Source organism: Neodiprion virginianus, chromosome 1, assembly GCF_021901495.1.
Source record: "Neodiprion virginianus isolate iyNeoVirg1 chromosome 1, iyNeoVirg1.1, whole genome shotgun sequence".
NCBI lineage: Eukaryota > Metazoa > Arthropoda > Insecta > Hymenoptera > Diprionidae > Neodiprion > Neodiprion virginianus.
In genome coordinates, this window is record NC_060877.1 from 2120035 (window position 1) to 2144965 (window position 24931).

At 42.9% G+C, this 24931-nt stretch overlaps 1 protein-coding gene and 1 long non-coding RNA gene across 4 annotated transcripts in view; one reads left to right on the forward strand and one right to left on the reverse strand.

Moving 5' to 3' along the window:
* LOC124310058 (uncharacterized) overlaps positions 1 to 3960 on the reverse strand; it is a 151375-nt gene extending 147415 nt beyond the window's left edge. The window contains exons 1-2 of one of the 3 annotated variants that reach the window (XM_046773614.1): positions 3811 to 3960; positions 1781 to 2815 (exon numbers count right to left, since the gene is read on the reverse strand). The gene's annotated coding sequence lies outside the window, so the exon portion shown is untranslated. Of the gene's footprint in view, positions 1 to 1780; positions 2877 to 3810 lie in introns of those variants that run through there. The other 2 variants (XM_046773603.1, XM_046773624.1) reach the window with 2 other exon arrangements.
* LOC124310068 (uncharacterized) lies at positions 2876 to 23061 on the forward strand. Its single transcript, XR_006909620.1, has 3 exons — positions 2876 to 3005; positions 22669 to 22696; positions 23049 to 23061. It is a non-coding gene; the product is annotated as an uncharacterized LOC124310068 (long non-coding RNA).
* Positions 23062 to 24931: the final 1870 nt, after the last annotated feature.

A 24931-nucleotide genomic window follows, 5' to 3' on the forward strand; every position in this document is an offset into this window, starting at 1 on the left:
TCAAAATGGCACGCAGCATCACTCGAACAATTTTCATTTTTTTTACTTGAAATTTTGACCAGATGTGAACATTAACATTATCTTGAGAATGTCGATCGGGATTTTCAATAACTTTATTAATTGATTTTTTATTAACAAAAAACTAGCCGTTTTTTCGTCAAAAATCAATTTTTTTTTTCAAACGCACGCCAAATCCACAAAAATTGATAATTTTTAAAATCCGATCGACATTCTCTAGCTATAACCCTCTAGATTGATGGTTTTTTTTTTTTTTGTTCTAGATTCAAAAGTGCACCAGTGGTGCTGCGTGCCGCGGAGCCCTGCAAGCAAAACATGCCCCGGGAAGATAGCTGTGGAACCGCCATTTTGTTTTTTTTTTGCTGTAAAAAAATTTGATAATAAAGTTTAATGTATGCCCGATAACACCCTTAAAAGTTTTTTTTCAATTACTTTCAATTTTGGAAGCAAAAAATTCGTGAAAAAACCTTTTTTTTTGGACCGTTACAGTGGCGTTACCCCTTAAGACAGTCCGCTGTTCATTCGGCGAATACATTCACGATAAGTTGAAACGATGACAAGCAAGTCGCTCATCGACAACGGATTCAAGTGCTTCGGCAAAACGGCGACACGGGGAAGAAGAAGAAGAGGAAGAAGAAGAAGAAGAAGCACAAGTGTAACACGAACGAGGATACAAGTAGTGAAGTAAAGTAAACTGGGTTACTGGAACAGCCGGAGATTAATTACCGTAAAGATAGGTGTAATATATGTAATAGACGGTGGCATAAATTACTATTGCCGTTACTGTTATCGTTTTTTAGCAGAGCAAGTAACGTTGACGAAGGAAGGAAAAACGATCGCGGAAGTGAAAGAGAGAGAAAATCATCGTCTCGTCAATTTCACCGCAGACATATATGTACATATAATATAATAACGATCTTTAATTTAAACAGCAATTATATATATATATATGATTATACAATCGTTACGTTACAGACGATAATGGGAGGTACACGCGGAAAACGGAAGTGTGTAATAAACCAGGATAAAAACGGTAAGAGGAGAAAAGGCATGTGTATATATTTGAGGAGCAAGTGTAAAAAATGCGACCAAAATTATTACAGCTCGCGTGCATCAAGAATGAACGATCAAGAGGGGAAATTCACGAGTTGCGCATGTTTGGCGGTACTGCACGATGAATAAAAAATTGAACGACTAATGAATGAGAAAAATAAAAACGTTGGCTCGCTCTTCGAAACCGTACGTTTTGTTGGAAAGAGAAGACAAAAAAACAGAATGAATTTTAAAAAAACCGCGTAATATTCGCGACCGTTCTCGACAACAGTAAAAATTGTACGTTGGGTAAATGAAAAAATGGTATGATAAATTTCGGGGGATTTTATTGAAAGCTGCACGTGGAATACGAACGCGGAACAAGTGAGTAAGTAAGTAAGTAAGTCATTCAATGGTTGCGGAAGTTGGTTGGTTGGTTGAGTTAGATTAGGTTAGATTGAATTTATCAGAGAGCTGGCTAGTGCGAAATGGGTGTGTGGTGAATGATGTGAAGGAGGAGGAGGAAAGAGTACGTGAAACATACAAAAGAGAAGGAGAGAGAGAGAGAGAGAGAGAATGATGTAGTATATATACGACGACGACGACAGCTTCAAAAAAATACCAAAGAATCAGAATCAGAGGAAGACGAAGGAGAAGAAATATGTATGAAGATAAAATGAGCGCAAAGTTGAATTTATATACATATATATGTGCGCGTGTGTGTACTTACATAAAAAACATCCAGTGTTAGCAATCGACGATGCGTGTGTACCGGGGGTAATATATCCAATATAATCCAAAGCAGTAAACTTTTTCTCGTCACTTATCTCACACAACACTGAATACAATATTTTCCTTCAATTAATTTAAGTGTAATATTTATTTAATTACTTATATATTTATCACACATGAGTAAACCACTAATTAAACGATCCAACAACAGCAACGACGATAATTTCCTGGATTTAACGACGGTGAGAACAACAAAAAAAAAAAAAAAAATACACGACAACACTTTTCAGCAAATTAACCAGATTTATTACTATTATTATTATCATATATTCTTTAGGTAGTCGTATTTCGCACAGCCGTAGCACACAAGCATCATCTCATCATCATCGTCATCAGCAGGAGGAGGAAGAAGAGAAAAACCCCGCTGATTGTGAATTTAAAAGAGGCGATACCGATAAAATAAAAACGAAATACAGAGAAGACGAACAAACAACTATCAGCGATTATCACAAGCTGATTTATTAAACACGGTTGGCGTTGTTCGGAACGCGTCCGATGTTTTTAATTTTCACTTTCAAATTCAACGGATTAATTGTTTGGTATATCAAACGATATACGCGTATGCGTATTTATATATTTACACACACGTATACGTTCTCCTAATTACGTACACTATTCACAAGGGCGTTGTTTTCATTCATAATTACACGTTACAGGCATTATTTAAGCAATGATTACTGCCCGACGACTTGGCCACAGCGATTTTGTTACAATAATAAATATTATCTCAACAACGAATAACACAAGTTCACTTTATTATTCCGCCATTTCATTTCATTCTTATTCTTCTTGCGCACAACGAGATCGGAAAGGATTTCGTCAAAACAATTCACTTGGCAGACGTATCGCGTTTATCACGTGATATAATTGTTGTTATCGTTGTTACTATTATTGACCAACCAACCACCACATCACGTTTTGGATTCACATAATTTCTTTCTATCCTCCTCTTCGCCTATCTTTGCTTCTGAAACTTTTTAAACATCTACTCTTCCATCATCATCGTCGCAATCGCAATCACTGAATCGATTTCACTTTTAACGCCGATTAACTCCGGTATTATTGTTATACGTCGACACTTTCGATACACGGGTACGCGGATGAAAACCAGATTGTAGGAGGTAGATATCCAGATAAAGAGAGAGAGAAAGGGAGAGAGAGACGTACAGTCAAGTCGTAAAAGAAATCGGACCGATCAAAGCCGCGTTACGTAAAACTTGCGACGGCTCTCAAACTGGGCCGAGTGCAGCAGCAGCAGTTATACACACGAGTTTAAACTTCGCGTCAAGGACACAGCAGCAAAGCATATCGGTACAGCTAACCCAAATAGAGATAGGAAGAGGGTGGGATGAATTTTTCAAATTCTCTCGTTATATTTTCTTCTTCTTTTCGTTTCGTTCCCTCGAAAAATTCACCGCAGTAAAGTTTGCTTGTTGCGGAATGACGAGTGGGATAATAAAACTTTCGTCGAAGTATCGTAACGGGTACGCCGAACTTCCGATCGAGAAATCACCGCGCACAAAAATTGATCGGTAATAACTTTTTCGCACGGTAGAAACGACAGAACAGCCTCGCGTGAGTTGTTGGAACCGGTGTCGAGGAGCGAGGAGAGAGAAAAAAAAATTAAAAATAAAAAAAAAAAATGACGCAAGAGTTTAAGAATAAGAACAAAGACTACGAGGGACGACTCGTATCACAAAAGTGCGCAAAACGCCACATTACACACACACACGCACGTAGTTGTTTCGTTCCTCTTCGTTGATATAATCCAACACCGAATAACGGAAGATTATCGTGTGTACGATGAAAAGTGTCGTCGAAGAACGCACCTCGGTACGAGAACGTCGTTACGCGGCAGCGGCAGGTAACAACGGTCTGTTTTTATCGCGACAATAATCCAATACACAGGAGAGGTTATTACGTAAACAGTGGCACAAAAACGACTCGGCAAAATACGTATACGCGTACTACTTTGACACACGAGGATCGTGCGGATTTCCGGTGATCGCGTATCGCCGCGGCTGAGAAACACAACAAACTTAACTTTTCCTCGCGCTCCGACACAACCGCGCCTCTCTGTATCTTCTTACTCCGACGGAGGTCCGACGCGAACTGAGTCGAATTGGAAGTTGGCAGTCGAGGCAGAGCCGAGCCGACGGCGCGCGGCGCGACGCGAGCGGCTGATCGGTGTGACGACGGAACGCGGCGCACTCGGAAACGAGGGAAGGGCCGCACCTGATTTGCTGCCACCTCACGCACACCGACGGACGCACGCACTGTTGCCAAGTCGACGCCGACGCGAGTCTACCTCCCTCCCTCCCTCCCGCCTTCCACCTTCCATGCCGAGCTCAATCTCGCTCCCTCCCTCTCTCTCTCTCTCTCTCTCTCTCTCTCCCCCAGTCGGTGTCGTGCGCTACTTCCACACACAACCGTTCAAGCCCCACGCGGAAGACAGAGACGGACCCGACGACCGACGTACGGTTCTTTCGGACTCGACCTCTTCGAACGACTCTGACTCTGAATCCGAATCTGCCTGCGTCAAGGATACGACTTGGCGGCCTTTTTTCTCTAATTAGAATACTCGGATGAGAGGAGAAGACGAGAGAAAAATACAACAAAGGTGGATTTTTATGGATATAAAAATTTGTCGCGTGAACGTATTTACTTTTTACTGGTCTCGGTGAACGTACGGAATCCTATCTCGCGGCGAAAATTCCCTCGGACAAAATCCCCGCTGGACGTAATCGATCTTGAAAAAATTCACCCTTGACAAAAATCCCTCGGATAAAATTTCCCCGAATAAATAAATAAATAAATTATTGAACGAACGTTGATGTACGTGTAATAATATTGGGGAAGGGAAGTTTTGTGGACGAAGAATCTTGGCCGCGGGGGAATCTCGGAAAGGGAGATTGTGTATGGGAACTCGCTTACCGTCGTATACCCGTACCTACTGCTGTTATAAAAAAGTAAAATTTGTTTCTACGTAGAGGGTATAATCTTTGGAACAACCGAACCGATGTAAAAAAAAAACTTCTCACTAATAAAAAGGTAAACTATCCCTGAGTAATATAGGCTGTAATTCATATCGTTAAAAGTAAGTTTTCAGTTTGAATTCTCAATGTTTGAAAATTAAGTTGCAAGAAAAAAGCACTGTTTGACTGCTTTATCGGCGTGCGTTAACCAAATGGTTGGATATGCGTGAAATATAACACCGGTGCGATGTGATGGATAATTTTACGTTTCCGGGTTAAAAAGCCATTTTTTGTGCAAGCTTCGAGCGGAGAGACACTTACGCGATTAACTGTACGTTTAACCTAGATTTGTCTATCCGTGCGAATCCGGGACGGGTAGAGCAAAACTCTGTTCAGTCTTACAGCTAATTATTTTTGCTTATGGGATGAGCGGTATATTTCACAAGTCGAGTCAGCTTTTTTCAAATCTGCGAATAGAGATGGAATTATTTCGTTGAATCGTAATATTTTCTTGCAATCACTACGCGTGTACGAATATGAATATGAGTTTCGATCACTAGGACCGCCTCTTCGTTTACCGTTCCGAATCCATAACTTTTTTCCTCCTCTTACCGTGTAACGTTAAATCGTCCGACGCGAATCTTTTCCGCGATATCGGCTCGTTGGCTTTATTACCGCGAAAAAACGTTAGGCACGCAAACCCGTCGGAGGTGATATATATACCTTATTAATTAACGTGATTGAAAAATTGTTCAACAGACGATTGGTCGAAGATAAAAAATCCACATGCAACAGACGAAATCCGCAGTTCTATAAAGGGATAAAAGTTTACGAGATGTAATGAATCAAAACATTACCTTTATATATCCGATATAATTTAACTCCGCCAAAGTTACCCTAAAATCGTTGTCACAGGTCAACGCAATCGAAGTCCCAACTTGCCACGATGACAAATTGATCAAACCTGCCGTGATTTTTGTATTAATTAACATTTTCGCAGGTCGCCGAAAAGGATGACGAAAACTGTCTACGCGACACTGTGTCAGCTTTGAATCTTCGTTCGATTTGCCTGATTAATTTTTCACACCTGCACGGCAACAGACGCGAGATTTTGCAAAGGACGAGGAGAAGCGACTCGAATTCCGGAACGGAAACGTCGTCCCGCGGGTTGTCGGGTAACAGAGGACGCGTGATCTCGAAATCCTGTCACCCGGTGACAAGTGTCTCGGGCAACGTTACAACCCTGGAGGTCCGTCAACGCGCAGGATGCAGGACGGCGAGGAATCTCGAAGGACGAAGGATAACGGATGACGTGCCGAAAGCCTCGACATTTTGCAACGACGCAAGATAATACACGTGTATATACATACCTATGCATAGGCGAAACGAATGCATTATTCTCGCCTCATATATTATACGCTTATCCCTCTCTTTGTACGCGATGCAGCGATGAATAAATGGCGTCAGACTTGTTCAACGAAATATCATTCACAGCGAAACGTGCGAATCATCGCGCAATACGCGCATGTATGCGTATAATTATCTTCATGCTAATTCATCATATTGGGAAGCAGCGCTATATGTTCTGGTCGTTTAGTGGTTAACCTTACAGTTTGCAGAGTGCGCCGGCATGGCAGGTTGGAACGCCAAGTTGCAGACTGTACACGGGTCTTAATTATCAAAACGGGTTACTCGGCTCCACATATACTTACGCTAGTAATATAAACCTGTATAATGAGACGAGAAATATTGTATTATGGATGATATGTGCGAAAACGCGTTTATAGCTATGTAAACGTGCCGATTATAACATTACGCGATGACAAAACAAGCCTCGGACTACGGGAGTCAAGGTTCTTACGTTGCGATTGTTAAATCGGACAACGACGCTACAGGGTGGAAAAAGCCGATCTATCAAAGTGAAATAAATACGCTTGCGGATTATTTCCGTTATACACGTAAAATATTCTGATTCAGACCGGAGATTTCTGAGAGAGGGTGAGCGGCATTTCAATTCGGGAACGTGCAGACGCGGGCCGTTTATTGGAAAAAAACAACCAAGGCGAATGAAAAAAAAAGAAAAAAGAATCCATCCATTGAATCTGCATGATAATTATTACACAGGTGAACGTGAAACACGCGGAAGGTTATGAATATTTCAATGAAACTAAATCGAACCGTGAACGCGAGTGGTTTTCCCTCATTCAGAAAAATATTTACGGCACGTAATGTACGTGAAATGTTTTTCGAACTGTAGACTAGATGAAAAATTTGCGTGTTGAAAAATGATGTAGGCAAATAATTTTAAAGAAATAATTTGCTAGATATAATATAATTTAAAGCGAGTGCAGTAGGGTGGTTTATTTTTTAACGTCAATTTTTTCAGATGTTATACTCGAAAAATTTGTGATAGATACTGTAAAAAAAATTGCGGTAAAACCTGGAGGAGGTAGGAAAATATTTAGAGGTCGCTGTACCGATTATGGTAATATTTTTTATTTTTTTCGTATTACGGTCCAATCGATCATTGTTTATAAAAATCAGTACCGTAAACGAAATAGTGATACTCCTCTTTCGGTGACAAAAACCGTTACCCAAATTTCTCCGAGACGATTAATCTTTCGGATAAAAGACGAGAACAGCCAACTGCGGAATCGTTAGGCGCAGTTTGCTGTTGATTGGTGAACGATTAATTAGACCACGATACGAAAAAATAAACTAATATACGTACAAGTACGTAAGATGTGCAAATAAAAATGAATAAAAAATATCGCAATAGTCGGTAGCGACCTCTAAATATTTTCCCATCTCCTCCAGGTTTTGCGACCCTTTTTTCTTCAACATTTGTGACAAATTTTGCTGCTGGCAATTTTCTAAACCGTCGTAAATTCACGATTCCTGCATCTCCCCTTGATTACACGTATGTATATCCCTGCAGAATGCGGATCTTTCGATTGAATCGCGTTCGCGAAAATCTAGCCAAGCTAGAAACTCCTCGAAACGTTCGAGAACCTAGGTCAAGTTTTCAACTCGTACGGTTAGGATGGGTACATACACTCGGGTATCTCGCCGCTCGATTGAGCCCGGCCGTCTCCGTGCAGCGAACCTGATCGCATCTTACATACAAATGCACAGGCAACTCGACATCTACGTCTACGAACAGATGTGACCCATATGTATAATCCGAATTTTTCACAAGCCGTTCCGAACATAGAACGGTGACGCGAAACGGCGCTGATTTTTAAATATAGCCGTCAAAGTTTGCCAACCTTTCAGCTAACACTCGACATAACGCTGAGCAAAGTGACGCATCGAAATTATAATACATATTTGCCAAAGCGCTTCTACGTACGTATCATCCACGTACCGCGTTGAATGCCGAGACTTGTAATTCGGCGTTCCAACTCTCTATCCCTGATTGTTTCGATGATCTGACTAATCGCTTGTACGCAACAATTAGTCGCATAAATTTCTCTAACTCGCGACACACGCGGTATAACCTAAAACAATAAATCAGCCGAAACTCGGACCGCGAATCGATCGGCTCTGAGCGGTATCGATTTCAACCGTGAAAAGACTCCTTCGTCGGCGTTTATACGCAAACTTAATTTTCAGCAAGCAGGCGCGGTTGTTACAGACCGAATGCGGTGATTACGAGATACGTGACGTGGGTGAATACTGGGGCAAATGTATACCGATGCAGGAATCTAGGAATCTAGGAAACGTGACAATCAATTCAGACGTAACTAATTGGCAGCTATGACGCGGACCCTTAACAAATTGCGCAACATGCATGTAACAGACATCGACGCGAAGTGCCGCGTTTGTGTAAAATATCTGCGTCTCTGCGCGAAGCATCGACCGGCGGCGGGTTTTAGACCATTGTAAAACAAGCCTCGGCATCATCGCGATGATCGTTTCGAGTCTCGTTCCGTCTTTTGTGATTACGTCGCAACCGTGCCACGTTGCAATGCTTCGCCGCCTACGCATGCAGGTTACACGCTCATTCCCGCGTCCACGTTACGTTCCTGTTTACTTGCGATCTGCCATTTACTATTGCAGCGAGTAGTTGCACACGCCTCGATTGCTGGAAGTCAAAGTCGGGAACTTGGTGCGCAACAGCGACGGAAATCTGATCGAATAATCGATTATTTTTCGTCATTCTTAGCTAGAAACAATTTCCTCCTGGTACGGAAGAACGGATAGAATATTGTGTGAAAAATTAACGGATCGGCGTGGAATGAGCTCAGATATCGACGTTTTGAAACATCGTAATATTCTGCTTTTTCTTGTTGTTAGTAAAAGAAAAAAGACACTCTTACATATAGTACGTCGATACAATATTATTTGCAGTTCGGCTGGACTTGAATTTTTCTCTTAAATTCATCGATCTGACTTTGAGAAAAGAGCACGTATAATTGAATAGAAACAAACAGATTTCTCCCGCATTTAAATACACAGCTGATAGTACAGGTTATCGAACGATTATAATGCACGTACGTATAGCGCTTGATGCAGAGTCGCGAATCGCGAGATTAACGCACGTTGTCGAGGTCAATAAAATTTCGAAGCACTTACGTCACGCGGCGTACACCGCTGAACCGGTAAGAAAACTTTTCAAGGATAGGTCAGTACTTGTTTCAGGCCAAGTTGTACGTAACCGCAATCTGGACAATAAAAATCCTACGTTCTCAAGCCTGCAGCAGCAGTCTATCGTCTTGTTATTGCGCATATGTCTGCAATGAATATATATATATATATACATATTTCTTAATCGCTCGATGACTTTGGAGAATTGATATTGTACCGAATCGTATATGTATAGAGATAGGCGGGTATATTCGTAAGAGAGTCGAAATACGATAGCGAGCTGCCGAAATCTTTGCTCTCGTCTCTCTTTGTCGGGAGGGCGAAAGCCGTAATTCGATTTCGTTGCGTACCTACATTGATTTATCGCCTTATAATACATAAATCTCTGGTAGGGTGGTTCACTTTTTAACTTATTTTTTCAACGTGCCACTCGAAAAATTTCTGACAAGTACTGAAGAAAAAATTGTCGTTAAGCCTGGAGGAGGTAGGAAAATATTTAGAGTTCGCTACCGATTATTGTAATATTGTTTATTTATTTTTATTTGTACACCTTACGGACTTGTACGTGTATGTTAGTTTATTTTTTTCGTATCCGATAAAAAAAATATTTCGTGGTCCAATTAGTCGTTCGCCAATCGGCAGCAAACTGCGTCTAACAATTCCGCAGTTGGCTGTTCTCGTCTTTTATCCGAAAGATTAATCGTCTCGGAGAAATTTGGATAACAGTTTTTGCTACCGAAAGATGAATATCGCATCACCTTGACGTCCCTGTTTCGTTTTCAGTGCTGATTTTTATGAACAATGATTAATTGGACCACGATACGAAAAAAATAAACCAATTGTGTGGACATAAAAATAAATAAATATATTACAACGGTTGGTAGCGACCTCTAAATATTTTCCTGCCTCCTCCAAGTTTCGCGACAATTTTTCCTTCAGTATTTGTCACAAATTTTTCTAGTGGCAAATTAAGAGAAAGAGTAGATTAAAAATGAACCCACCCTAATCTGTATGTACGTGTACGGCGTGAATACGTCTGCGTTCCCGGTCGGACACCGCAAACGTGTCACTCGATAAGCAATCTACATCAGCCGGGCAGCGCGCAGTGAATCGTCCGTTTCTCCTTATCGCGCGTTTATACAGTCTATAGGCGAGTATTTCACCTTGGTAATTAATCGAGCCAAGTTGATGGTCTCCAAGGTCTGACTACCTCAGTATTTTTAATCAAGGACTCTCGATAGTGATTTCTATAACAGCTGTACCTGGCACACAAAGTCGCGGAAAAACTCGCGGATTTATTCGTTTCTGAAATTTATTGTAAATCACTGGCGAGGAAGGTATCCCAGGTCGATATCTCCGATTTCATTTCTTTTTTAATATGTTATGGTATAGTAAAAACTAAGCAACGTGTATTTTTTTTCTATCTGCGATTAAACGCTTTTAAGGGGTCGAAACCGTTCTCCAAATTAAGGCACGTCGAGGGGCGATTTGGCAGTTTTACCCGCAAGAACATAATATTTTTTAACCAATCCAGCTGGAAAAGTTTTTTCGTAATGAAAAATGAAAAATGAAACTATCTCAATTGAAAAAAGAAAAAAAACTGCCAAATCACCCCTTGACGTGCCTTACCTTAGAGGGTGGTTTCACCCCCTTAAACTCTTTAATGGCGGATAACAAAAAATACGTGTCGCTTATTTTTTATTGAACTATAACTTATTACAAAAGAAGTCAAATCGGAGAGATCGACCTGGGATACCTTCCTTGTAAGTTGTGTGAAGCGATTCTTAAAAAATGGTTCAATGTCGCTTGAAATCGTTCGGAATCCAAGTCCAAACCACTTTTGTTCGAAATCGTCCGTAATGGCCTGAAATCATTGAGTATCTTCGAAATTAAAACTCATCTAAAATCTGTTCAAATCTATCGAAATTACCGACAATCGCGTGAAATCACTGAAATTTCGCCATCGCTTTTCACCCAATCTCCGATCAAACAGCCACTGTGAATTCGGTTACAGGTATAATACTGAGCACTGTTGCGCAGTCGGCAGGTTATACTAACCATTCCTGAAGGAATCGAGCATCCTGTACATCGATTTTCGGAGTTACGAGAATCGAGGCACTCCTGGAGTCCATCGTGCAGGATTCTTCGCATGTAACAGGGTATAAAAACGAGAAGAGTTCCGAAAATCGCGAAACAGGTGCCTGCCAGCTCTCAGATATCCTGGTTATCCCGCACGCCATTAGATAGCAATAATAATAAAAATAACAACAATAATAATACTATTAGCAATGGTCTTCGGTCAGACGCGAATAAATTGAATCGCATTAGCCGCAATTCCGATATCGTCGGACGACACGCGTAGTTGTATTTAAAAATGCGTCAAATTTCATTCGGTATTTCTTCATCTTTCCGACCTTGCACATCGCATATTATTACCAACGTATCTGCAGCGCGCGGGAAAAAGCTCTGCTAATTGTCCCCGGAGGAACGCGTATCAAGTTCGCCGGTGTATATGGTAAAATTGATGAGAAACTCGGGGCGGGTGCGCCGCCGGCGTCAACGAGGAGGATAATTAGCAGACGACTACCGTCGTTATAACCCGATTGTTTGTACACCAGCCTGCAGAGCAGACTACTCGGCGACGAGTACGGCTACCTGTGATAATACACCGAAACGCGGACAAGAAACAACCGCGAAGTCTCTTACGTTATCCTATTATCGAGTCGAAAATTCAAACTCATTCCTACCGGGTTTGCAGAAAAATATTTCACTGCAGCTGCGTGAAATGTTTATGGTAAATATTGTGTTCTCGAGTGTGCTGAATACAAAAATCACTCTCATTTCTCTCCATGGCGTGCGGTTGTTTTTCCAAAATACAAGGTGTTTGCATAAAATAAAGCATAACAATACCGAAAGAACCACCATTTCATTACATTCAACTAGACAATATTTCTTGTAACATTAAACAAACAATTTCCTTACAAAGTTTATTTAACATTCCGTGTTCATTGTTTTTATCTGTGAAACCTTTTCATCTTCTCTTTTGTACCTCTCCGAACACGCTTTCGATTTCCATTTATCGTTTCTCTGTGTCTATTTATTCTCGAGTCTCACTCCGATACGTATTAAATGAAAGTGAAATATCACTTTTACACAGGATTCTTGGAATCAAGAGTAGGATACCAGATTTCGAATTAATCGGGATTTTCACTCTAAGTGAAAGTACAACCAAGAGTTCATCTATAAAAAAAAAAAGGTATAAAAAAAACCTGAATTGTCAGCTCGAACGAAACGTTCTAATTTAGAATTGCTGTTGACCAAGGCGCTGCCAATTGCACGGCTAGGCTTTTCTTCCCATTTTCGACTTTGAATTGTTCATTGATCGGTTTGCTGCGGCGTTTGTCCGCACCCTCTGCGAATACGACCATCAACCTGAACCTGAAGAGAATTTGTCGTCCGGCTGTCTGCGTTCGACACTCTGATCGAATATGTACAGTATAAAGGGAGTGATCGGCTAGCATCTGCAGCGTATGAGAACTCGAACAACCGGAACACCACTCGAAGGCTTGCGATGCACTTGATCGAGAATCCAAAGAGCGAAGTTTCACCGACGAAGCGTAAAGCGTAACATGCAGATACAGGTGTAGGTCTAGGTCTGGGTGTAGGTGTAGGTGTATTACGCCGCGGAGATAAAAGAAGCGCTCCATTTTCCTCGCCCTTTGTACTTGCGGAGGAAGAAATATCGGGAAAAGCGTCGATGCATCGTTTTCGCACAATGCGATACTCCCGCTCCCCGCATTCGTTCCCCTTTCGCAATAAGCTCCAGATATCTACAAATATTCGAGAATAGACGCCGCCGCTGCTGCTGCTGCATAACCCCGTGCGGTGCACCTCGGGGAAAAGGATTTATCCGAATACAGAGGTTATAAGTTGCATCGAATTTTCCCGGGTTTCATGATTTTTCGCCCATGACTCGCCTACGACTCTTACACTAATGGCGAAGAACCTTGCAGCCACGATAATTCACCGGCCCCAACTGCTTGGCGTAGCTGATTTTTCTCCCTTCTCTCTCTCTCTCTCTTTCTCTCTCTTTCTAGGCACCGCCTGCAGGCGTTTCTCGGCTTGGCTTGTAGCCTTTGCACGTGTCGAAAGAGGCTGGAGGGCCGCAGCGGGTCACACAAGCCGAGGAATCAATGAATCATCCGCGGCCAGGTTCGATCTTCTTTTCACTTTGTAGGTAGAGGCGGAGACTGCCGCCCCTTGGCTAAAGATCTTCCCCGTTCCTTCGATCCCGGGTCACCGGGTCGGGTGAAAACGAAGGACGCGAACTTGGGCCGCGCGCCAATTCAACACGCAATCCGGCCAATTTCCGCGTTAACCTTATAATCGGCCGAATGACCCGACTAGTTCGCCGCCTCGCCGCCAGGCGGCGCGATTCTCTCGCAGTAGCGGGAGAGACGCGATAAATCCGGGCTTCGACGCAGGCAGGCGCGAGTTTCGACTTCGTGACGCGCTTTTCTTTGACGATCCAAGGTTAATCCAACGGTTTTTACAAAATTATGTACATCAATGTTCAACGTTACTGTCGAGTAACTGAAGTTAGCCTGTCGACATACGCGTGAAATTTTTTTACTACCCAGTATATACGAATAGTGAGTATTTATTACCTACTCGGTGATAAATTTGTTTCTTCGTTGCTTTCGTCTCTCTCTCTTTCTCTCTCTGTCTTTCTCTTTGGTCTTATTCGGTCGTTTTTTTCTCTCTCTTTCTCTCTCTCGTTCCTCCTCGCGGTGTGGATTTATGGACACGTCGCAGCGGGGTGAACCTGCTCCGTTACGAATCTAATTTAGACTTTCAAGTTATACCACGAATAAATTTCCTTCTCATTCCCACAATTAATTTCAGTTTCAATTGACCCTCAGACCAGCGGGAATCTTCGAACTCGATGTTCATCAGTTTTAACCGGTTTACCTGTCACGTTATAAACGTGAATCTACCATAATTTTATGCAGTAATTGAATCTGCAATCTGAATTACGGGTAGTACAGGTATCACATTTTTTCATTTCTTATTATGAATTGCTAGGAAAGAGGATGAAAAGCAAATCATTGACTTGTCGGCGAGTTCGAATAAGGTTCAAGGATATGCAAGGCGAGTTCTGCCGTCAGCTGTGCGAAAATTAAAGGCGAAACAAAGCGGAAAAAGAAGAACTGTATATCAGGTACGGACGTCCTTGAACCTGACCTCGATTTCGTCATTCATTTCCGGCTTGCGGCGAGCATTCGAGCGAGTTTGCGTTGAGAAGCTGACGAGTTGAAAAAGATCTGATCATGGCGTGACGCGGATCCAAATGAGGAATAGATGGATACTTTATATTTAATATACAACCGCGTGGGTGGGATCTAACGGATTCGTCCAACCGAGTAACTTACGTGTGAGAAACGTTCTATTGTATTGTTGCCGCTACAACATGCAGTGGAGGATTGAATTAGGGCATTGTACGTAGTCGAGATTTTTAAAAAGCGATTTTTTTTATTTCATTTTCGTAATGTGGATACACTCAAGTCGATCCGACAAATATTCTCGAAGTTTCGCGCACATTTGCAAGGACGCTTTGAGGCGTTTGAAAGTGCTTGTGAAACTTTGAATGCGTTTTTCTCAAAACTATGTTTTCAAAGTCGGTAGGCAAGATTTCTCGGAAACGGATGAACCGATCAGCCTCCAATTTTTACAGAAGCTTTATGAATATATTTCTCAGTTCTTGATCGAAGATTTTTTCTTGCCGATAAATATTTACCATTTTATAACCAAATTAAGGCGAAGATTTTTATGGAACATCGATTTTTTTTTTCTTTTCTCGTTGAGAATCTGTCGTTTTGTTACAAATTAATATTTTGCTTTTTCCTTCGATCAAAGATCAGATAATACCTTAAATTAACTAAATCGTTTATTCATTTCCGATGATCCAGTCCAGAGATATCTTGCCCGCCGTAGGACGCCTTTTTTTTAGACGTGCTTTAAAAATCATTTATTTAATAAATAAAAAATAACAAAATGAAGTTACCCCAATACGTATGCATATTTTTATATAAATAAATTGAAATGTCTCTTCACGAAAAATCCGTGAAAAATCGATTTCTCTCGACCTGTGTCTGCGTACAACCCCTCAATGGATGAGAGCGAAGGGGGGAGGAATTATCGCTGCAGCGACCATTTCCGACAGCCTCACGTACCGATCACCAACTCGCCTCGCAGGCTTGACAAGCAAACCTGTACCACTGCACCTGCGATCTTTCGCTGTACGAGCAAGAAGGTCAAGCCTCGCCGCGTGCTCAAGAAGGTCACGATCAGCCCGAGTGACCCAATTGTTGCAGGCTGCGATCAGCTGGGCATCCTGATCGCGGTGCAGCCGCGTGAATAATCGCGGGCAAGATTGTATCATCGAGGCGGGGAGAAAACAAGAAAAAGCCAGGGTTCAACAGGTCGTCGAAGAGTCGTCGCCGAGCGGCTTATATACGTGTACAAATGCCGGAATTTGAATTGGAAAACACGCTGCGCAAAGCTGAATCAGGAATTGAGGTATGACGACGTGCGGAAACTTGGCAATTAGCGAATCGATTCGAGGAGAAAGCGAGCCGATTCTGGAGCAGCCCTTCCTCCTTTGTCCGTCCGGTTAGGCAAGGGGTTAAGGATGTACGACACGTACAGTCGGGATGAAAATTTGGCGAACAGCAGGCATTCCAAGACAAACATTAAAAAGCGTACCGAGGCTGATCAAGGTTTATCTAATCGAGGAGTAAAAGAAGTCCCCGTGGTATCGAGACTAATGTAAAATTACAAAATCCAAACAATTTCCCTAGCGTTGGACATGAAATTTATTTTCAAAGATTCAGTCCCGTACGAGGGGTTAAGCGACGCAACTCGTAGATTAGCTCGATGGAGACATTTACAATCTTTCTTTTATACCTCGTCCGGATTTCGTTTAAAAAATATAATTGACGCTCATTTATACACCCCGAGGTGGAATACTCGAGTGTTTATTGAGCCGGGTTGCACGAGAATTGCCACGGTTACAACCTTACTCTTCGATCGTCAATATAAAACGACGCAAACATAGGGAGAGAAAAAGATATATAAGGCCAGTTCTGCGTACAGATTCCGATACCGACATTATACCGACATTTTAAGCCGCTTCACAGCTCGGACACAAACCCTTTTTTTCGTCTGGGGATAACCTTGACCCGAAGAAAAGGGTTTGTGTCCGAGTTTTGAACCGGCTCAAAATGTCGGTACAATATCGGTATCGGGATCTGTATGCAGAACCGGCCTTATATATCTACCGAGAGAGAGAGAGAGAGAGAGAGAGAGACAACGAGATGCACGGCATTGCGCGGAATGACGTTCAAGCAAGGAAAGAGTCTCGTTGCGTCATCTCCGTCGAGTGAGGTAATTTCCGAAGGACGAAGAAGGCCAACAACGCGTGAGCTGAGCTTACGTCACGTAATAATCACACGAAACCACGCCGCATCGTAATGTCCCGTGGACTAGCAAGTCGTAGGAAATGGGTGCGTGGTATTATCGTGAAAGGTGTTAGACACCCGCGTCCCGCATTCGAGCCATTCGGACGAACGTAGTCGAACGAGTCGAGGCGCGCGACGTCGAATCAGGTACCCAAGAGCCGTCCTCAAACTTGGCGATCCTCGCTCACCTGAATTACAATCCATAGGTACCTACATCCGGAGTCGAAGAGCCGCGCTCTGCTTGCGCGACTGACTGTACGTAAAACGGTGTCAAGGCTGAAAATTCATCCGTCGAATTGCCCGGGGACAAACTCTGCCGCGGCAAACTCGGAGAAGCTGATTCTCCCGCCTACTCTGATACCTGACTTGACTTACGTGCGAAAGTGGACTCCGACCATCTCGCAGAGTGTTTTCAGACATCAATTTCGGGTATAATTCCTGAAACGAGAGGCTGTTTCTAACTGTTTTCTTCTTCTTCTCTCTTGTTTTTCTTTCCTTTTTTTTTTTTGTCACAATTTCGCAAAAAATCCCCGTCTTCGAATAGAATGGATGAGGATCTGGCGTGGCTGCTGCACGGCTGAGGAATAAATTCAGCGAGAAAGGGCAGCGCGGAATATCCGCACGGTTGTCTCTCGGACGGGGCCGGCAGCTTCTTGAAACTTTAAAATTGGATTACCGTGGCTCTCGACGGTTCTCCTGCAGCGAACAACCGCCGCTCCAGAGGGCTGTGAGAGTTTGTCTTTTTCGCTTCGTGCGATAAAAAATATAAAAAAAAAAAAAAAAGAAAAGTGTAAGCTGCTCCGAAAATAACGAGACGGTAGTGAAAGGGGCGCGCTGATGGTTAGTCACTGATACACCGTACCTAAATCGTTTCGCCTCCGTGATCTCAATCGATGGACGTGTGATATTTCCTTTCGTCCGATCATGCGGCGATCGATGTACGACGAGCCTGCGAATAACGATTTAATACGCCGGCTCGCGGTCGTTTATTACACCCACATAGCTGCGGCTGCGAACTCACACATCGCGCGAATAATAATCATTCATTCCGTGCTTGTACATCGTGATTAATTATTACAAAACATACCGGGACACCATAAATCCTTCAATCAACCCCTGCACACAATCGCACGCGCATAGGTACGCGGAGGTGTGTATATTGTAACGGGTAACCGACTCCATGCATCAATGTCAGGACAATCACCAGACACGCGCATGAGCTTTATTGCCGATAGGTAGACAGAGAACTGCACCGAACTTCCCTTTTGTGATTTGATTTGCTTTCGCTGATCTGGCCGCGCAGCCGCGCCTTTTTAACTTTCCGTTTCTCTGGTTTCGGAGAAAAAAGGAAGTCATTGTAATCATCCCGGGAATTAAAAGTTGAGCTTTCGCTAGGTCTCCAAGTTTTTAAGGTTATAGAATCACCTCCAATCGTTTTCAGACGGACGTCTGTATGTGTGTGTAATTTTTTGTCCGACGATATCTCGAGAAAACGAGTTACCGGATTTCAATAATTCTCGACACAATCGACGCGGCTTTTCCAAACGTAGAACTGTGATTAGATTTTGGCTTTGATTGGTTCTGTTTTTTCCAATTATTTAGATAACAAAATTCCAATAAATTAAATAAAAATGATATCATGAGAATGGATGAGTAGATTTAAACGAAAATTGGTACCGTGAGGTTTTTTGGGCCATTAATCGCGAATCTATGGTCAGTTTTGCAAAATTTAAATTTGGCATATTCGCTAAGCTAGGAAAAAAAAAACGACAAAGATTTGGACTTTCGTGAAAATTGGTGTACTCTTTGGCTTGTTGGGTGGCTGATCAAGAATCTGAAGTCAGATTGCAAAATTCAGAATGGCAATCCAACGTGGCGGAAAAAAATCTAAAAATATTCGTATTTTAGTAGAAATTTGTTGGTGAAGGTTTTTTTGGGTCACCGATAACGGATCCAAAGTCAGGCTTCCAAAATTTATAACGGCGGATCTGTTATAGTGGTTAAAAATACAAAAAAATCGTCATATTTTCATGCAATATGGTATCCGAGAGCTTTAAAGTCTCTTATACTTACGATCACTTTCCCGATTTCTTATTCCCGTGCAATGTATATTCAGCATCGAGTAGCCGCGTGCACGGCAGCCTGTAATTTTCGGCTCAAAGACACGGCGTCAGACGTGATTTCAAGGCGAGTCGAGGTTACGGTCTAGCGTTTCATTCTGGCCAACTTGAATCGAGACGAGGACACGGAACAATTCGGACAATTCCGTGGCTCAAATTTTAATGCCGATATACAAGGTGAGAGTTTCACCGTGCGAGACGTAAGAAATGATCGATCGATCCTGCAAAGCTGTCTTGAACGAACCAGCTTGAATAAGCGAGACGAAATTTTCCGTTTTGCTTATCGCTGGAGAGACGCGACGCTCGGGCACATATATGTATATATAATATGTATATATGTATATATGTATATACGTATATTCACTTTCATAAGCATCGAGTACATGTCCGAGTTTGTTTTCCTTCACCTGCCGGTTAATGGCGTACCAGGCCCGAGGCGCGTTCGGATTCAGGTCAACCGTCGGCCAAGGTAAACCGAGTCTAGTCGGAATTGTGGGGCAAAGAATTTTCACGACCCTCTTTGGCTTTACCACCGTTCCCCGCTTCACCCTCCGCACACTTGTCGCAATCGTTTAACCCCTTTGGCCGATAATATTTACGAGTCAATTACGGGCTTGCGCCACTGGCGACGACGTTATGTATTCTCACTGCACTGGTAGAAATTTGCAATTAAGCGTTATACATGTTCTGTGATATTGTCCGTGTACATACTTTAAAGTTGATTTCGCCCCGGTATTGAGGATGTTCGTTTCTGCAACATGTAACGTGCTGTTTGAGCGAAAGACAAATAATAGCGATGGCCACTGGGATAAAAAAAATAATCGAACCAAATAATTTACACCAAAGTCGTGCAAAACGAAATCACTGGTTATGAAAACTATGTGTATTTTACGTACATAACTCTCGGAGCTTAGAAGGGCGTGTTCCGGTTGACGCAGAGTCTTGGAATTTAACACAGATTTTTTTTCTAATCGTTTGTAACAGATCTCGGGGTTGTCCCAATGAAAATTTTTCCGATCCCCAAATAAGGACCGCCCTGGTATATATATATATATGTGTATATACACGTGTATCCCATTAGTAGGATACAATTGAAGCGAGTAACGTGTAATAATTGAATTCATCGCGGGCCTCTTATTCGCAATAATTATCCCCGTGTCGATTATGAATCTAAAATTAGTACCGATTGACGACAATAATATGCGTGGCAATTAGTACCGCCACGTGATTAATCGGCACATCACACGGGGCCAAAAATACCGGCTGCGGCATAACCATGGGTATTTACTCGACTGTTTTCACGATGTTAAATATACCTCCCACAATCACGTATACAATTTAAATACATTCACGAGATGTAATTCGCTTCTTGTACTTATCATTTATTGCTGGATAAAGTAGGCAGTACCGGCAGGTATATAAGGTATAATAAAAAAGAAGAAGCAACTTCGGTCGCGACGTTCGTCGGAGTTGACTTGAAAAGAGTTTTCATCGAGTCAAGAAGCTGTTCGTAAATTAATTCATCAAACGAAGACTCTCCACCGCAGGCAAAATCCCCCGAAGGGTACGACATAAATAGTTTTCTACTCCGCAGCGAGTTTTATGGTATACATGCGTAGGTGTATATATATATATACGTACATACGTGGGTGTGTGCGCTTATACGTAAAGGATCAGCGATTGTAAGCCACTTTGAAAGGTCCTTTGAACGAGTCGAGCATCCCTTTTGCCGCCGGCTTCTTTTACACTATACCTTTCCGCATTATGAAAAAGCGGGGCATGATTTTCCCCGCAAGGGGACGCGAGGATAAACTCAGCGTACGTGTGACCTTAATTCGATAATTCGAACGAGAAGGGAATCTCCGAAGCTGATCTTCGGGATAGCTCTGCCAATTTCCCAGCTCCTGGTTATCGCGTTTTACAACCTTCCGAACTATACGGGCATAGGATGTCTTCCTCCCGGCGAGGTGGCGGTTCGTTGGTAGTTAAGCGGAAGCGGAGGGAAATTTTTGACGTCGATGCACTAAGTGTTTCGCCAATACCCCTTATCGCGATCCTTCTCGTCTCACCGGCACGCGGACGATCGACGGTAAAAACATCTCAAACTCAAATAACTTCGGCAAGGGTGAAACCCGATCCATCGATCCACCCTCCGAAGTACGCGCCAACTTTTATACCAACTCCAATCACTCTCTAACCAGTCCGACAATCGAATCGCCGTTTCTCTACGACTATAACGAATCGATTTCCACGGTGTACATAACTTGTTCGGATCAAGGTAGAACGATAAATCGCAATTTGTTCGTACACGTATTCGTTATGCGCGAAGGTGTTGCACAAGTATACGCATTATACGCATATCATAATCGTAGACCTCGCGCAGTTTGAGCGGCATGTAAACGAGGCGGCGTTACTAGTAAGCGACAATTAATTAGGCAACTATGCCCATTTGTGCGTTAGGCATTGACTAACCTCGTTTGCTGGCCAGGCGAGAGAAATCCATTTCAAGCCCTCGGAACATTACCCAAACCATTCGAAACTGCGGGACCCAGCCATGGCTGCCATGGCAACGGCGTCCCTCCACCTCCGCCCCCTTTCCACTCTCTCTCTCTCTCTCTCTCTCTCTCTCTCTCTACGTCAGCGACTGCGGGGCTGCTCGGCCTATCTCAACCCTCTTCTCTTCTCTTCTGCCGACGTCACTCGGCATCAACCTGCGATATCAATTACTTCGATACAACCAGCGTCTTCCCTGACTCCAAATTTTTTCCACCGCCAACACAGACGCCCGTCTCATCGAGACTCGACGATTCTAAATCCCGCGTCACTTTCACCGGCGCGACTAGGAGCTCTTAAATCTGAAAACTAAACGGCGAAGCGGTTTCACTCTATACGTATAATAACTGTACCCGACAGACTCGTGCTTCGGTGGGTAAGCCTTCGGACATCATCGTATCTCTTTACTCTCAATTTCTTACACCGAAAAGAACGAACTGATGTTTTAATTAGTCAAGTAAGTAAAATTAGTCAGACTCACTTTAATTCGGTGAAATTATTATCCAGATACCGATAATTCTAACGTGGTAATACATTCGGTATTGGTTCGTTATTTCCAGCAGTATTACTCTACGGTATGGTATACCTATATGTGAGCTGGAATTATCTCTTCTATAGTGGAATAATTGAAAACGGGCGTGAAAAAAAGAGGCGCACGAAAAGAGTGAGAATTTGAAACCGTTATACCCGCGGTAATTTTATAGGTGGTGTAAAAAACCGATCCCGCATGGATATACGATCGCGTATTTGCTGCATCGACCAGGTGAATTCGGGGATCGATACGATCGGGGCATGCTGCCCGAGGTGTGAATAATACAAGCCTGCTCCCCTTTTTCGAAAAATCCAACGAAACGAAGCCGGACTCCGGGGTGCGCGGCTCGCCCTGTCAACCGATGTTATTTACCGCCCTCGAGCTCCTCCAGGGCGACGGTCATTCGGCACTCCTGCAGCAGCCCGGAGGCTGGGTCGAGTGTAGCCGACGGACACTTGAGCCGTCGGAAAGCGTCTCCGAGGCTATTGTCTGGTCGAAAGAAGCGCCCGCTTTCGTGAAAACGGCGGGAGAACGAGAGAGAGAGAGAGAGAGAGAGAGAGAGACGTGGGGAGGAAAATGAGAAAATAAATCTCGATCGCGATTGAATTTTTTCGTATTATTCAAATTCGACGCAATTATGTAATTTTCGGGAGGTAACGAGGCGACAGATTCCTCCCCAAATACCGGTGAGAACATCCTACGAAACTGAAAAAAAAATTTCAGAATTGGGAGAAGAAATTTTTGCCGAAAGTTAGAGAAAATTCTTTACCGAAGATATAAGCGCAGGTAATTTGGAATCGCATAACGGTTTCAATGAAATGTTTGTAACTGTTCCGACGACAGCGTGACTCGATTTATCGGAAAACTGAGGTGAATATACCTACGCTCCGTGTTGTATACGATATAGAGAGGAGAGAGGGAAAGAGGGATGTAGAGAGGTGGAGACTGGGAATCAGAGAACACGCTCTCAAACGAGCTTTAACGCAAGTTGATACTTTCGAATTAGCGGAAGCGAAAGGTAAAGGGAGGTTGGTGTGGAAAAAAAGAGACAACACCGCGTGCCGGCATTGTTCATTTACGGAGTTTGTAATTAAAGAGTGTCGAGGTGGGAATTGCCTAAAGCGTGCAGGATTGTGTGTCGCCGGTGTAGGAGCAGTTCGTACATTTTCATGCCTGTCCGAAACGAATTGAAATCACACGGTGTACCAATTACAGTTGAACGAGTCGAGGTGATACGTTCAGAATCGCGTCGCGTCGCGTTGTTGTCTCGTCACGAGTCGATGCTTTTATTTTACCCGGTGTGGCTTGGAGGCCATCCGGGAAATTTGAACGACCTCAGTTGCGTGCCCGTGGTGTCGCCAACGTGCTTCTCATATTTCACGTAATTTCTGGACACGTTGCGTTAGCCGAGCGGCGCCGAGCTTCGCCGAGCATCGCGACGAGGGGTGCAGCCCTTTGATATTTCCAGAGAAATAAGGACCCGAGCCGAAATTTATAAGCGCCTACTCGAAACCCTGGGTACGAGTTTCTGCCTAGAGTTTAACGATAGCGAAGCAGGTTCCTACTTTGACGTTTAAAGATATCCGAAATTTACCGATTTCTCAAGAATAGTCTTGAATCAGGGTATGTTTGGAATCTCCTTTAACCCTCCGGAGGTTGAGTTAAACCTGCTTGTTCGAAACCCTCCGTTAACGCTCAAAATCCGAACCCGCTGATAAAGATTCATCGATTGTGATTGATTGTTATTGAAATACAAAAAATACGATTAAATCGTATGAAATCAAATTAAAATCCCAATGAATGGGAATTGGTTTACACATGCGTTTAATCGTATCTTCTGTATATTGGATGAGTTAAAAGGGTTTTTGTATTCGAAAGAACGTTGATTAAATACAGTTGAAATGCGATACTTAATTTTCAAATGATATTGAAACCTGTCAAAAACATATCGAAATATCCCTTGGATCGTTCATTGTGATTAATTGAATGTCGCTGTGATAATATATCGGCAAAGGAGGAGTTACAGGTCCAATGGAGGAGCTGTAGATCGAATAGCGCCAAAATAGTTTCGGATTAGTTTCATTTTTAGCAGTCGGAGGATCAATGCAGAATTTCCAGGTTCAGCTTCCTTCAAAGTAACTTTAGATGAAATTTGGACTCGGGGATGCCTCTAGAGTAACTGTAAGATTGAGTAAAATTTGACCCAAGTTAATGGATATATAAAAATTTGTCGACAACTGAACGTTTTTTCCGTGCAAACATTGGGAGGCATTGTTTAAACAAAATTCGACTCGATTAACTTGAACTGCAAATTTTCAGCTGAAACAACGAGGATTTTGATAGGATACAAAAAGACCGCATAAATGCTGCGGAGAAATGATTCGTTATTTCAGATAAATATTGTCATTAGTACTCCGAGAAAGTTGAAGTATCAGGGAGGAAAAAGATCGTCGCAACGACTTACGCCCAGAGAACATCGCGGAGTGTTTTACCTTCTCGAAACTTTTTTCTCGGGCAACGGTGAGCGCCTCCAATTGACGGATGACAGCTCGGCGCCGAGTAGTTAAGAGATTTTCACTCTCGAGGCTAAGAGGGAAGAAGCCCCTCGGGCCTCAGCCAATCGGGAAACGATCGCCTAGATCCTAAGTAAGTCCCATAACCCCGGCGATAGGCGTATAATACGCTGCACGAACGAGGGAATGCATTGTACGCTTCGAGAAAAGGTCTAGTAAAATGCCCCGTTATCTTCGGAGACTTTGCTTGTTGGGAGCGTGAATCTGGAACGAGAACTTTTTTCAT